The 16,040-nt window shown below is 41.2% G+C and overlaps 1 protein-coding gene across 5 annotated transcripts in view; it reads right to left on the reverse strand.

Annotated features, from left to right (window-relative positions):
• LOC111967002 (AMP deaminase 2) overlaps positions 1 to 16,040 on the reverse strand; it is a 105,819-nt gene that overhangs the window by 26,442 nt on the left and 63,337 nt on the right. Inside the window, exon 1 of one of the 5 annotated variants that reach the window (XM_023991924.3) lies at positions 6,113 to 6,565. The exons of the other annotated variants lie outside the window; for them this stretch is intronic. The gene's annotated coding sequence lies outside the window, so the exon portion shown is untranslated. Of the gene's footprint in view, positions 1 to 6,112; positions 6,566 to 16,040 lie in introns of those variants that run through there. 5 annotated transcript variants of the gene reach the window in all.

Here is a 16,040-nt window from a genome sequence, read left to right on the forward strand (position 1 = left end):
GGTCGAAGAAATATTTCAAACTAAGTACACAATCAATCATTAGGATGTTTTTAACATATAGCTTCAATAAAGTTCCAACCGGAGTATTCCTTCTTGTCTTCGTGAGCAATGGAACGTAAGTGACTTCCACGAGGAAAAAGCATGATCAGAAAATGGCTGCTTGATGGACACCTGACTGATTCTGCTATCATTCTCTTCCACAACATCATAGAAGTCTCATTATAATTTCTATTGATGGTTGACATCTAGTGGAACCCCTAGGCAGTGCAACATCATTAATAGCTCAAGGGGATTTCTTTAGGGACTCTGGTGAATACATACAAGCTCAGATTTCTGACTTCCTGTTTTGATTTCAACTCAGGATTTTGCCTGCCAATATGAGTTCTGTTAATCTCACAGACATAATTCAAACAGTTTTAGAAACTTTAGAGTGTTTTCTATCCAATACTAATAATAATATGCAAATATTAGCAACTATGACTGAGGAGCAGGCCGTTTGATATGGGCACCTTTCATCCAAGCTACTCAATACTGCCCCTTCAGCCATAAGAAGTTAAATGTTTTTGGCTGAAGTATATGTAAACTTCCGACTTCAACTGTACATTAAGGTCATCTCTCCTCTTAAAAGGTATATGAGTATGAATGTACAATGCTACACCACCATTCCTATTCATGTCCCTTCACAGTAGACTATATCCATGAATGTTAATTTGCCCATCATTAACAGATGCATCCAAATACGTTTTGGTTAAAGCTAAAATATGAATATTATTTGTGTTGACCAAGTTAAAAACCTAATGTATTTTGCTAGGAAGGCTACATACATTAACCTGAGCTATATGCAGCTCTTTCCTTGTCAATTGAATATCAATAGAGCATGTATTAGTTATAGTTGAAGTTGTCATAATACACTACAACACACAAACTCAGATTTGAACAGTGGATTAAAATAGCCAAGGAGTTACTCTAGAGCAGTGGTTTTTATAGTCCCATACCCCTTCAAACATTCAACCTCCAGCTGCGTACCCCCTCTAGCACCAGGGTCAGCACACTCTCAAATGTTGTTTTTGCCATCATTGTAAGCCTGCCACACACACACACACTATACGATACATTTATTAAACACACGCATCACTAGCTTGTATGTTTCAAAACATCTCCTGCTATGAGTGTATTCTGGCCCAGGGGTGTGAAGGTGAATGGAAAGGCACTGGAGCGACGAACCACCCTTGCTGCCTCTGCCTGGCCGGTTCCCTTCTTTCCACTGGGATTCTTTGCCTCTAACCCTATTACGGGGGCTGAGTAACAGGATTACTGGTGCTCTTCCATGCTGTCCCTAGGAGGGGTGCGTCACTTGAGTGGGTTGAGTCTAGAGGTCGGCCGATTAATCGGCAAGGCCGATAAATTAGGGCCGATTTCAAGTGTTCATAACAATCGGTATTCAGCATTTTTGGACGCCGATTATGGCCAATTACATTGCACTTCACGAGGAGAATGTGTGGCAGGCTGATCACCTGTTACGTGAGTGCAGCAAGGAGGCAAGGTAAGATGCTAGCTAGCATTAAACTTATCTTATAAAAAACAATCAATCTTAACATAATCACTAGTTAACTACACATGGTTGATGATATTACTAGTTTAACTAGCTTGTCCTGCGTTGCAAATAATCAATGCGGTGCCTGTTAATTTATCATCGAATCACAGCCTACTTCGCCAAACGGGTGATAATGTAACAAGCGCATTCACGAAAAAAGCACTTCGTTGCACCAATGTACCTAAACATAAACATCAATGCCTTTCTTAAAATCAATACACAAGTATATTTTTTTTAAACCTGCATATTTAGTTAAAATAAATTAATGTTAGCATGCTATATTAACTAGGGAAATTGTGTCACTTCTCTGCATTCTGTGCAAGCAGAGTCAGGGTATATGCAGCAGTTTGGGCCGCCTGGCTCGTTGCGAACTGTGTGAAGACCATTTCTTCCTAACAAAGACCACAATTAATTTGCCAGAATTTTACGTAATTATGACATAACATTGACGGTAGTGCAACATAACAGCAATATTTAGACTTATGGATGCCACCCGTTCGATAAAATACGGAACGGTTCCGTATTTCACTGAAAGAATAAACGTTTTGTTTTCGAAATGATAGTTTCCGGATTTGACCATATTATTGACCTAAGGCTCGCATTTCTGTGTGTTATTATATTATAATTAAGTCTATGATTTGATATTTGATAGAGCAGTCTGACTGAGCGGTGGTAGGCAGCAGCAGGCTCGTAAGCATTCATTCAAACAGTACTTTCCTGCGTTTGCCAGCAGCTCTTCGCAATGCTTGAAGCACAGCGCTGTTTATGATTTCAAGCCTATCAACTCCCGAGACTAGACTACCAATACTATAGTGCCAATAAGAACATCCAATAGTCAAAGGTATATGAAATACAAATGGTATAGAGAGAAATAGTCCTATAATTCCTATAACAACTACAACCTAAAACTTCTTAACCTTAACCTTCTTAACCGTAATATTTATCGAACAAAAATAACATTTATTGTGTAACTGGGAGTCTCGTGAGTGCAAACATCCGAAGATTATCTAAGGTAAGCGATTAATTTGATTGCTTTTCTGACTTTCGTGACCATGCTAATTTGGGGCTAGCTGTTGTAGCATTGAAAGCTACACTCACAAAAGCTTGGATTTCTTTCGCTGTAAAATATATTTTCAAAATCTGACACGATAGGTGGATTAACAACAGCTAAACTGTGTTTTGGTATATTTCACTTGTGATTGCATGATTATAAATATTTTTWGTAATATTTTTGCATTTGGCGCCCTGCAATTCTAGCGGTGGTTTAGGAAAGTGATCCCGTAAAAGGGATCCGTAGCGCAGAGAAGTTAACTGGGAATATTGAAGACTCGTGTTAAAAGGAACCACCAGCTTTCATATGTTCTCATGTTCTGAGCAAGGAACTTAAATGTAAGCTTTTTTACATGGCACATATTGCACTTTTACTTTCTTCTCCAACACTGTGTTTTTGCATTATTTAAACCAAATTGAACATGTTTCATTATTTATTTGAGACTAAATTGATTTTATTTATGTATTATATTAAGTTAAAATAAAAGTATTGTTGTAATTGTCATTATTACAAATATATACTGTATATAAAAATCGTTATCAGCCTTTTTGGTCCTCCAATAATCGGTATGGGTATCGGCGTTGAAAAATCATAATCGGTCGACGTCTAGTTGAGTCTCTGACATAATCTTCCTTTTCGGCTTGGCGCCCCCCTCGGGTTCGTGCCGTGGGGGAAATCTTTGTGGGCTATACTCGGCCTGTCTCAGGGTAGTAAATTGGTGGTTGAAGATATCCCTCTAGTGGTGTGGGGGCTGTGCTTTGACAAAGTGGGTGGGGTTATATCCTGCCTGGTTGGCCCTGTCCGGGGAAATAGTTGGACAGGGCCACAGTGTCTCCCGACCACTCCTGTCTCAGCCTCCAGTAATTATGCTGCAATAGTTTATGTGTCGGGGGGCTAGGGTCAGTCTGTTATATCTGGAGTATTTCTCCTGTCTTATCTGGTGTCCTGTGTGAATTTAAGTATGCTCCATCTAATTCTCTCTCTCTCTCTTTCTCTTCTCTCGGTGGACCTGAGCCCTAGGACCATGCCTCAGGACTACCTGGCCTGATGACTCCTTGCTGTCCCCAGTCCACCTGGCCGTGCTGCTGCTCCAGTTTCAACTGTTCTGCCTGCAGCTATGGAACCCTGACCAGTTCACCGGACGTGCTACCTTGTCCTAGCCACTCGGTAGCTCACCATATAAGACTCTTCTAGCCCCTTCTTATTAATGGTATCTGTTGCTTTTATACATGTCTTACTACTTGAAAGTCATCTTAATTCTCGCTCAAAAAACTCCTGTGGCTTATTTTTCAAATTGGCATGTTTAGTTTCTAAATGTATGTGCAAGAGTGAAGGTTTCATCGAGTTGTGAGATAGTACTTTTGCACATGTAACACACTGTGGCTGAGGAAAGGCACAACTCCCAATATAAGTGAACCCCAAATCAATGTAGTTCTCATCATATTTGCGCCTCTTTGATGGTCCAAAGTCCCTGTCTGTTGTTCGGTGCTTTCACGGGTAAGAGGGCAGTAGCTCTTCGGCTGCATCAGATTCACAACGGTCAGTGTCCATGCTAGCTGGGCTAACAACAAATGTAGAATTACTGATGCTAGAATTGGATGTGCTCGTGGAAGCAGAACAACTTGTGTCGTCGACAGGTGCAGGTATAGTACTGCTGGAAGTAGCAGTATTACCAGTAGAGCTGGTATGTGTCTCTATGGACGCGGGCCTTACTTTTTTAACCATTTATCAATTTTCGAGCAAATGGAATGAGCAGCAGCTACGTTTGGTAACATACAGATCGTTAGTGGAATTCCCGCGAGAGAGTAACGGTTAATGTGATTGGATGTTAATTATTTGACTAGGCTACCTGTATTTGACATTGCGCTGTTATTTCGCTGCCACATTGAAAGTCACTGAGCTCTTCCGTAAGGCCATTCTACTGGCAATGTTTGTCTATGGATATTGCTTGGCTGTGTGCTCAATTTTATACACCTGTCAGCAATGGGTGTGGCCGAAATAGCCAAATCCACTAATTTGAAGGGGTGTCCACATACTTTTGTATATATAGTGTATATTATCTCAGCTGGAAAACAAAACATGGCAATCTGATTTGTACCAAAGTCACCAAAAAGAGCCTGAATTCCTCAAGCTTTCCTGCTACAATATGGACTATTTTCTATAGCGTTAGGAAAGACCCTGAAGGCTGTTCAGGTAAAAAGGACCAGTGATGAATGGCTGAGTTAGCCACCATTGGACCTCTCACATTTCTGCACATGCCACCAACATGTCCTCTCTTTACGTATTTTTTCTTCATTGGATCGGATAGAGAGAGGTATAGAGACGAAAGGTAGAAAAGTGTGCTGAAAGACCAATGGGCTGGATTCAAACCCGTGCTAGGTAGACAATCATAACTAGGAGGATTGTGGTAAACAAACATCAAATGTGTCAGGTTTAGGTCACTAGATGTCCCCATTGCACCTTTTGTTTTTCTTGCTCTAATTATTGTTTGCACCTGTAGGTCATTCCCTTGTTAGTATTTAAACCCTGTGTGTTCCTCAGTTCCTTGCTCAGTGTTTGTAAGTTAGCACCCAGCCCCAGCCCAAGCCTTGTTTTATTCAGAGATTTCTCTTGTTGGATTTTCCAGAGGTTCTCTGGTTTAGTTCTTGTGTATTATTTGAGTAGTCTTTTGAGGTTTGTTTTTCCCTGCTGTTTTTTACCACTTTGTGAAGTTTCTTTTGTATTTTGGAGGATTTCCATTTTGTGCCTTTTGGCTTTATTTTTTGGACATTGTGGATTTAGTTTCTTTGCCTGAAGATTTTGTTCTTTATTAAACCACTATCGCTAGTACTGCTGTGTCTGCCTCATCTTCTGGGTTCTGACGATTATTAGTGACTGTTTCTCGCACCGGGTCCTGACAAAATGTTTTGTCATTTACATTTCTTGCTATTCAAGTTTGGGGCTACATCGCTAGCCATACGCTGTGACATCACACACACTGACAGTTTGAACTGCCTGTAAAAGTGAACGTTTTAAACTGTGCTGAATGGAGGACTTTTGAAAGGTCATTGCAACTTTACTCAAGTCACGAATATCAGCTGTCATCACACACAGGCAAAATTCTCTCTTAGGAGATCTACCCCCTCACCAAAACACATACAGCCCTGTGGAGTCACACACAGCGTCACCCCAGCCAAGAGACTGTGAGATCGGCAATACTAGCGACAGACCGGCCCGGCATTTCCTGCTCTATCGACTGATGGTGCCTCCATGTGTGTTGTGTTTTCGATGTGTATGTGTGTACATCCCGCTCCTGTCTCAGAAGTAGTGGAGCAAGGTACAATATAGAAACTGACTCCACCACACAACTAGAACACTAACAACATGGCCATGTTATCCACTAAGGATAAGATAGCAGGCTAGATCATCACTCTGAGGGAACATAAACACACGACTCATCTCTCTTGGTGTGGTTGCAGTTACAGTACCTCACGGTCGTGGTGGAGGTGCGGTGGGCTTGCGTGAGCTGCTGTGGGATGCTGGGACATGCCACCAGGCCCGGGACAGGACGGCTGCTGCTCCCTCCCCCACCGACACAGAAGACGTGGAGAGAGAGTGATGACAGAGAGAGCGACAGAGTGCTCTCACCCTCACATATGCAGCAGCAGCGAGATTCACTGTGTCTTCTCTAGCTCTCTGATCCTCTTATCACGGTCTCTTTTTCCCACTCGGTCACGTTTTGCACTGAGTATGTTTTTCCTCTGCTTCCCCCCTCCTCTCTGTCTCTGGTGTCTGTGCTGCTTCCTGGATTAGGCCGGTTTTCTGTACACGAACAGCACAAGCTTCAGGCTCCAGGATTTAAATACCTCCGACACTGGTCTGGATCGTTCCACGTGGCGTAAAGGGGTGGAAGGCGGGCTGCACCACTTCATTGTGCTGTAAAATGGAGAAGGATGGGTTTCTCGCACCACTCCCTCTCTCCTCCTCTTCAGTTTTCATCTCCCTCCCCATTCTCATCACAGCATGCTGTGTGTTCATATGTAGCCTAAATTATATGAAAGTAGTTTGTTTCTTTGTGTTCTTTACATTCATGAGTATTTGGTTTAGTCTGCATGAATAGAAAGTAGCCTATAGTGCCTGAATGTGCACATAGCTTATATTTAAGATTCTGCAAATGTGAACAGTGGTTGCAGTTACAGTACCTCACGGTCGTGGTGAGGAATTTCTATATATATATAGAATTTCTATATACAGTACCAGTCAAAAGTTTGGACACACCTACTCATTCAAGGGTTTACTTTATTTTTTTACTATTTTCTACATTGCAGAATAATAGGAAAGATATCAACACTATGAAATAGCACACATGGAATCATGTAGTAACCAAAAAAGTGTTAAACAAATCAAAATATGTTTTATATTTGAGATTCTTCAAAGTAGCTACCCTTTGCCTTCATGACAGCGTTTTCTCCTTCTGAATGCGTTTGAGCCAATTAGATGTGCTGTGACAAGGTAGGGGCGGTATACAGAAGATAGCCCTATTTGGTAAAAGTCCATATTATGGCAAGAACAGCTCAAATAAGCAAAGAGAAATGACAGACCATCATTACTTTAAGACATGAAGGTCAGTCAATATGGAACCTTTGAAGAACTTTGAAAGTTTCTTCAAGTACAGTCGCAAAAACCATCAAGCGCTATGATGAAACTGGCTCTCACGAGGACCACCACAGGAAAGGAAGACCCAGAGTTACCTCTGCTGCAGAGGATAAGTTCATTAGAGTTAACTGCACCTCAGATTGCAGCCCGAATAAATGCTTCACAGAGTTCAAGTAACAGACACATCTCAACATCAACTGTTCAGAGGAGACTGCGTGAATCAGGACTTCATGGTCGAATTGCTGAAAAGAAACCACTACTAAAGGACACCAATAAGATGAAGAGCCTTGCTTGCTTGGGCCATGAAACACGAGCGGTGGAAATCTATCCTTTGGTCTGATGAGTCCAAATGTCTGATGAGTCCGCCGTGTCTTTCTGAGACGCAGAGTAAGTGAACAGATTATCTCTGCATATGTGGTTCCCACCGTGAAGCATGGAGGAGGAGGTGTGATTGTGTGGGAGTGCTTTGCTGGTGACACTGTCGATGATGTATTTATAATTCAAGGCACACTTAACCAGCATGGCTACCAAAGCATTCTGCAGCAATACGCCATCCCATCTGGTTTGTGTTTAGTGGGACTATCATTTATTTTAATCAAGACTATGACCCAAAACACAACTCCAGGGTGTGTAAGGGCTATTTGACCAAGGAGAGTTATGCATCAGATGACCTGGCCTCTACAATCCCCTGACCTCAACCCAAATGAGATGGTTTGGGATGAGTTGGACCGCAGAGTGAAGGAAAAGCAGCCAACAAGTGCTCAGCATATGTGGGAACTCCTTCAAGACGGTTGGAAAAGCATTCCTCATGTAGCTGGCTGAGAGAATGCAAAGATGTGCAAAGCTGTCATCAAGGCAAAGGGTGGCTACTTTGAAGAATCTAAAATCTAATATATATATTGATTTGTTTAACATATTTCTGGTTACTACATGATTCCATYTGTGTTATTTCATAGTTTTGATGTCGTCACTATTATTCTACAAGGTTGAAAATAGTAAAAATAAAGAAAAAACCTTGAATGAGTAGGTGTGTCCAAACCTTTGACTGGTACTGTAGCTTACTCTACACAGTGGGCTACTGTATATGTGATGGGATAGGAGTGAGTACACTAGATTAGCATTTATGAATTAGTACCATACAGTATGTAACCTGTCTTCCATGACAGCAGACAGCACTCTGCTCTAATGCAGCCTGTAAGGAAACAGGCAGGAAGGCAGGGGTGAAGAGGGTATTTCTTGCTTCCTTCCTCACATGACTGCTGTTAAAGGGAAGACTGTTTCAGGCTGGGTCATCCCTCCCTAGAACACTGCTGGAACTCTGTAAGAGTCTTTCTATTCTCACCCCTTTATTCTTTGACCTGTCTTTAGGCAAGGCTAAAGAGTAGAAGCATGTAGTGAATCTTGTTAGAATGAGAAGCTAAGGACTAAGTGACGGGAGTGAAAATGACAACAGAGGGAAATTCCACTCATAGCAGAGAAGGAAGACACAAGGTCACACACACACCAGGGTCTCTATTTAACAGCTTTTGGCCGATAAAAAAAATGAAAAGCCGATAAATAAAACTGTAGCAGGCCAAAATCTGATCGCAAAAGAATGCTTTTTATTCATTGATGGAAATACCAGTCGATGTAAATATAATTGACCGTCATGCTTATCGGTCTATAGGTTAATTTGCTGAATTTAGTGGAATTAAAATGGCCTGTGTGTATTTTCATTAGTCATCATGTAGCTTATTTATCCAACACAACTATCACACGCGCACAGCATACAGAGACGATTTTGATCAGGATTTCTCCTGCAGCTCCTCAGCTGGTTGCTGCTGGAGGAAAACATGCTTTTATAAGCCCATTCATTGCGTAAGAATTGTAAATGCAATCGCATGTTAAAAACTGTTTTGGTGCACGATTGAAAAGAGCTGCTATTTTTTTTCTCAACTGGTAATTGAAGCGCACTTCCTATTCCCTATTCAAGTGCAGGCAACAGGCTATCAGTGTGTCACCCACCACTTTACAATGTGAGCTGGAGGCAGTATCCATTCTGAAAACATCCATTTTGAAACCGATCCTAGTTGTTGCATCTTTAGATTCCCTTCTTTCTAAGTTTCTACCAGAGATTTTCATCTCTGCCACATATGGAACCACTATCAGGTGCGCTGTTTTGAATGGTGTTTTACCAGGTATTGCATTTTGGCAAATGTTTGAAAATGAAGTTTTATTGGCTGCTTCATTACATGAGTTGCATGTACTGTTAAGATGCATTACCATAATCTAAATGTGATTCCTGTCATTCTGAGCACCGTGGGTGGGCCCCCTAATGCACGTGTGTCAAGCTCATTCCATGGAGGGCCGAGTGTCTGCAGGTTTTTGCTCCTCCCTTGTACTTGATTGATGAATTAAGGTCACTAATTAGTAAGGAACTCCCCACACCTGGTTGTCTAGGGCTTAATTGAATATAAAAAACAAAAACCTGCAGACACTATGCCCTCCAGGGAATGAGTTTGACACCCCTGCCCTACACACACACACAATCCCCAGATAAGCATATAGACCTAAGCAGATAGACACAGGCACAGACCAGACACCCAACACGTCTAGACTAGGTTCTGGGGTTCCGGACAGTTCCTGTTTTTTGTGCAAAACCTGCAAGTATAAATACATATAATTGCACAAGAGTTGAGCTAACCTACAATAACTGGCTTGAGTCATGTTCTGTCCTGCCAGAACCCAAACACTTACTGTTTCCTCCAGGTCTATGTCACACTGACACACACTGAAGCACTGAATCATGTCGTCGTAAAACGACATCCCTAAAAGGCAGTGACTGGCCTTTCCAAGTGAAATCATAGCATTACAAGGTACTGTTTTTTCAGTTCTTCTGGGGGTAACACAGGTAGGGTGACCCAAATCTGGCTTGTGTTATGTAATGCAATATAAATCTGATTACTGGGAGATTGGTTTCACACTGGTTGCTAAGTCAACCGATTACTCAATTTTATTGAATTACTCTTGATACAAGAGAAAAACATTGTCTGAGAAAAACATTTTATGAGCTATAACACACTACGAGATAGGACATTGAGGGCTTGATGATTATCATCTGTGTGAAGATCTGACAAAGTTGACAGTACTAGAAATTGTCCTTTTTCTAAACTAAAACATGATACTTCACCCAACCCCTTCACAACCCTCCACTGAAATCCCTACTCCAGAATGCACCAGATGTTAACTGAAAAAGAAAGTTGACCTAGATATGCCTTTCCTCAAACCTTTCAACACACACACACACACACACCACACACACACACACACACACACACACACACACACACACACACACACACACACACTATACTGGTCTTCCAAACTTTCCCATGACGCACATCCTCGGCACGTGACATTGGGAGCCCACAGGATACGGGGATACAATACGCCCCTCTCGCTGTGTGGTTAGGGGGCGTAGCTTGTGATGCAATAGAGCTGGGCCAACAAAACCACATCTCCATAAATCCAGAAAATGCGCCATAGCAGAAGGAAACAGTATTTACGTTTAGGCTAAATTCCCAAAAAGAGAGTAAGCACTAGCAAGCAAAGCATCCCATCTCATCCCACTGAAAATAAACATGCTCAAAGAGAGTAACTTCATGATGGTTGAGTGATAGGGCAGGCCTTTAGTGGCTGGATTTCATGAAGATAGTATACACAGGGCATGTTAGTTGTTAGTTTTAGTGTCACTGTTGACATTAGGCCTACATAATGTCACATTTCTGAGAGTAATAACTCAAAAGAGAGAGGCAGAGACAAGGAACAGAGTACAAAGAGAGAAAAAGCAAAAATAACAGTGAGGAGGATAGCAAAGGCAATATCATTAAGACAAATGGAAAGAGAGTGAGTGAAATGAAAGAAAGGAAGAGTGAGAAACAGAGGAGAAAACCTCCTGCTCTGGGTCTTGTTCACTTATTGATAAGCCAATCAGTATGGACAGGGGGGATGGGGGCTTGCGCAACAGAGAAACGACGGAGGGCTTGCCTGACAGAAACTCTTCACTTCTGTTCTACACATGAAATATTGAAATGACTCCTTGCCACGGTGTGCTTGTCAAGAGCCTTCAGCTTTTTTGAAGACAGGATTTCAAAACATTTAACAGTAGTATCCAACTGTGGGCTCCCGAGTGGCAGGAGTGGTCTATGACACTGCATTTCAGTGCAAGAGGCATCGCTGCAGTAGCTGGATCGAATCCAGGTTGCATCACATCCGGCCGTGATTGGGAGTCCCATAGGGCGGCGCACAGTTGGCCCAGCGTCGTCCCGGTTTGGCCGGGGTAGGCCGTCATTGTAAATAAGAATTTGTTCTTAACTGACTTGCCTAGTTAAATAAAGGGTAAATAAAATATATAACACTGTATAGGCTACTATTGTCTTATGTTACTCCCAATGCTTCTATGATCAAACCTGATATTAAAGTAAGTCGTGAGTAGGGCTGTGGCGATCATGACATTTTGACAGCCAGTTATTGTCATGCAAAAGATTGTCAGTCTCACAGTAATTGATGCGTGCCTTTGAAACATCTACATCTACATCTACATAAATTAATTAATTAATTGAATATACAACATCACAATAAATCCATTATTTATTTTAGGCAGGTCTAGATGGCAGAAGTGTATGTGCAAAGTGTTGGACTGACCCAATGAACCATTGCATTTATGTTCAACATTTTGTATCAAGACTACCCAAATGTCCCTAATTGGTTTATTAATAACTTGTCAAGTTCATAACTGTGCTATCTCCTCAAACAATAGCATTGTATTATTTTACTGTAATAGCTACTGTAAATTGGACAGTGCAGTTAGATTAACAAGAATTGAAGCTTTCTGCCAATATCAGATATGTCTATGTCCTAGGAAATGTTCTGTTACTTACAACCTCATGCTAATCGCATTAGCCTACATTAGCTCAACCGTCCCGTGGGGGACCTACCAATCCTGTAGAGTTAACTGCCTTGTTCAGGGGCAGAACGACAGATTTTTTTACCTTGTCAGCTCGGGGATTACGATCCAGCAACCTTTCGGTTACTGGCCCAACGCTCTAACCACTAGGCTACCTGCCGCCCCACATGCTGTTCATGTGATCATATTTGTGACTCGTTTCAGGAAACTAGGCATATGTCGTGCGTCACTACTTCACAGGAGAGGCATTTGTACATAAAAAACGTTTTGCATCAAAATAATTTTTTGGGCAGAAATGACTTCTGGAACATGTCAACTTTCATGTGCCTTAATAACAAACGTGTATGCTGTCTGTAAATACAACAAAAATTGTTAAATTACAAGCCTAGTTGGTTTAGCCACAGAAAAAGACAGCAACGTTTCCACTAGACATGGTTGGCTGACATAATGGATGGGCTGGACATGCCGAGAGAGGAGTTTGTATTGGTCTGCCATATAGAGGGCTTCTGTCTATTTGAGCTGGTCAGTCTGTGTTGGTAATCCTGTCGAATGCAGCTTTTTTTATGTATTGTGTAGTGGAGCTACATAAGTGTTACTCTCCACTTTCTGGAGGATCGAGTTTTGAAATCAGTGGAATTAGAGTATGATAGCTAAAGAGATAGAGAAAACACCTGTCTCTGGATTACATCTTCAAACTAGAAACAACCGTGGCATGGCATCTGTGCCAGGGAGACGCATCTATCAAGCATGATGACGTATAACGTAAGATAGTCTAGCTAGCTACATTTTCAGATATTACACATTTCTAATTTTGACAAAAAGTGGTTTCATTTCAAGCTAAAGTTTACTGTTAGCTAGCTAGCTAACTTTAGCTGGCTCCCTAGGTAATGTTACGTGTATGACGTTATTTTCGTATCCCAGAGCCGTTTGCTTTGCTAGTTAGAGCCTAATGTTAGCTAGCTAACATTAACCTGTTGGTTAGCTCCCAGCAGATTCATGCAGGTAGTAACGACATGATTTGGCACTATGTTCAATGTTGTTAAACTAGTTAACGTTAGCTGGCTGGCTCATAATAATAACTAACGTTACCTGATGTGTGGTGACCTTACACGTTGTTTACCTAGCTAGGTTAATTGTTTATCTAGCTAGCTAGCTACATTCTTAAGCTAGTGTACAACACCTGTTGAATAAAGCTGGTGTCAGTAAACATCGCAAAAAAGCGCAATGAAATTGTTGCCAGCAGAGCTTGGTAAGGCTGTTTTCATGTTATCAAGAGGTAAGCAAATCATCGGCCAGAGCGTCAAGTGTGCGCTCTGAACACTCCGAGAGCAAAACGAGATGGGTGGGGATAAAGTTAAGAGGTTGTGAATGATGCTGAATGGGTGTAGATAAAGAGGAGCTCTTCACTAGATAGCAAAATATTCAAAGGTTATTTTCTCAAAATATTAGTTTACAAGTTTATCAACTTCCAAATCAGAATTTACTTTCCCATTGTTCCTCAAAAATGCAGTGTATAATATACAATTTTGTAGATCTAAGTCTCTACATCTATCCAATATAAAAAACACCATTTCAAATTTTGCTACATAAGTCCAAATCCAGGTGGCGTACAAGATACATCTCACCATCAACTGTTCAGAGAAGACTGCGTGAATCAGGCCTTCATGGTTGAATTGCTGCAAGAAACCACTACTAAAGGACACCAAAAATAGAAGAGACTTGCTTGGGCCAAGAAACACGAACAATGGACATTAGACCTGTGAAATCTGTCCTTTGGTCTGATGAGTTCAAATTGTATTGTATGTAGTGGAGCTACATAAGTGTTACTCTCCACTTTCTGGAGGATCGAGTTTTGAAATCAGTGGAATTAGAGTATGATAGCTAAAGAGATAGAGAAAACACCTGTCTCTGGATTACATCTTCAAACTAAGACAACCGCCTGCATGGCATCTGTCCAGGAGAGCGCATCTATCAAGCATGATGACGTATAAACGTAAGATAGTCTAGCTAGCTACATTTCAGATATTACACATTTCTAATTTTGACAGAAAGTGGTTTCATTTCAAGCTAAAGTTTACTGTTAGCTAGCTAGCTAACTTTAGCTGGCTCCTGGTCCCCTAGTGTTAGTATGACGTTATATTCGTATCCCAGAGCCGTTTGCTTTGCTAGTTAGAGCCTAATGTTAGCTACTAACATTGAACCTGGTTGGTTAGCTCCCAGCAGATTCATGCAGGTAGTAACGACATGATTTGGCACTATGTTCAATGTTGTTAAACTAGTTAACGTTAGCTGGCTGGCTCATTAATAACTAACGTTACCTGATGTGTGTGACCTTACACGTTTTACCTAGCTAGGTTAATTGTTTATCTAGCTAGCTAGCTACATGTCTTAAGCTAGTGTACAACACCTGTTGAATATAGCTGGTGTCAGTAAACATCGGCAAAAAAGCGCAATGAAATTGTTGCCAGCAGAGCTGGTAAGCTGTTTCATGTTATCAAGAGGTAAGCAAATCATCGGCCAGACGTCAAGTGTGCGCTCTGAACACTCCGAGAGCAAAACGAGATGGGTGGGATAAAGTTAAGAGGTTGTGAATGATGCTGAATGGGTGTAGATAAAGAGGAGCTCTTCACTAGATAGCAAAATATTCAAAGTTATTTTCTCAAAAAATTAGTTTACAAGTTTATCAACTTCCAAATCAGAATTTACTTTCCCATTGTTCCTCAAAAATGCAGTGTATAATATACAATTTTGTAGATCTAAGTCTCTACATCTATCCAATATAAAAAAACACCATTTCAAATTTTGCTACATAAGTCCAAATCCAGGTGGCGTCACAGATACATCTCACCATCAACTGTTCAGAGAAGACTGCGTGAATCAGGCCTTCATGTTGAATTGCTGCAAAGAAACCACTACTAAAGGACACCAAAAATAAGAAGAGACTTGCTTGGCCAAGAAACACGAACAATGGACATTAGACCTGTGGAAATCTGTCCTTTGGTCTGATGAGTTCAAATTTGAGATTTTTGGTTCCAACCGCCCTGTCTTTGTGAGACGCAGAGTAGGTGAACGGATGATCTCCGCATGTGTGTTCCCACCGTAAGAATTGAGGAGGAGAAGTGATGATGCTCTGCTGTGACACTGTTTTAGAATTGTTTTAGAATTACTGTTTTAGAATGACACTTATTTAGAAATCAAGGCACACTTAACCAGCATGGCTATCACAGCATTCTGCAGCGATACGCCATCCCATCTGGTTTGTGCTTAGTGAGACTATAATTTATTATTCAACAGGATAATGACCCAACACACACCTTGAGGCTGTGTAAGGGCTATTTGACCAAGGAGAGTGATGGATGGCTGCATCAGATGACCTGGACCCCAGATGAAGGAAAGACAGCCAACAAGTGCTCAGCATATGTGGGAACACCTTCAAGACTGTTGGAAAAGCATTCCTCATGAAGCTGATTGAGAGAAACCAAGCGTGTGCAAAGCTGTCATCAAGGCAAAGGGTGGCTACTTTGAAGAATCTAAAATATGTTAACACTTTTTTGGTGACTACATGATTCCATTCCTAACTGACCTAAGACAGGGAATTTTTCTAGGATTAAATGTACGGAATTGTGAAAAACTGAGTTTAACTGTATTTGGCAAAAGTGTATGTAAACTTCCGACTTCAACTATATATATTGATTTGTTTAACATATTTTAGCTTACTACATGATTCCATATGTGTTATTTCATAGTTTTGATGTCGCACTATTATTCTACAATGTTGAAAATAGTAAAAATAAAAAAACCCATTTGCTGAAATG

The sequence above is a fragment of the Salvelinus sp. IW2-2015 genome, linkage group LG1, assembly GCF_002910315.2.
Source record: "Salvelinus sp. IW2-2015 linkage group LG1, ASM291031v2, whole genome shotgun sequence".
NCBI lineage: Eukaryota > Metazoa > Chordata > Actinopteri > Salmoniformes > Salmonidae > Salvelinus > Salvelinus sp. IW2-2015.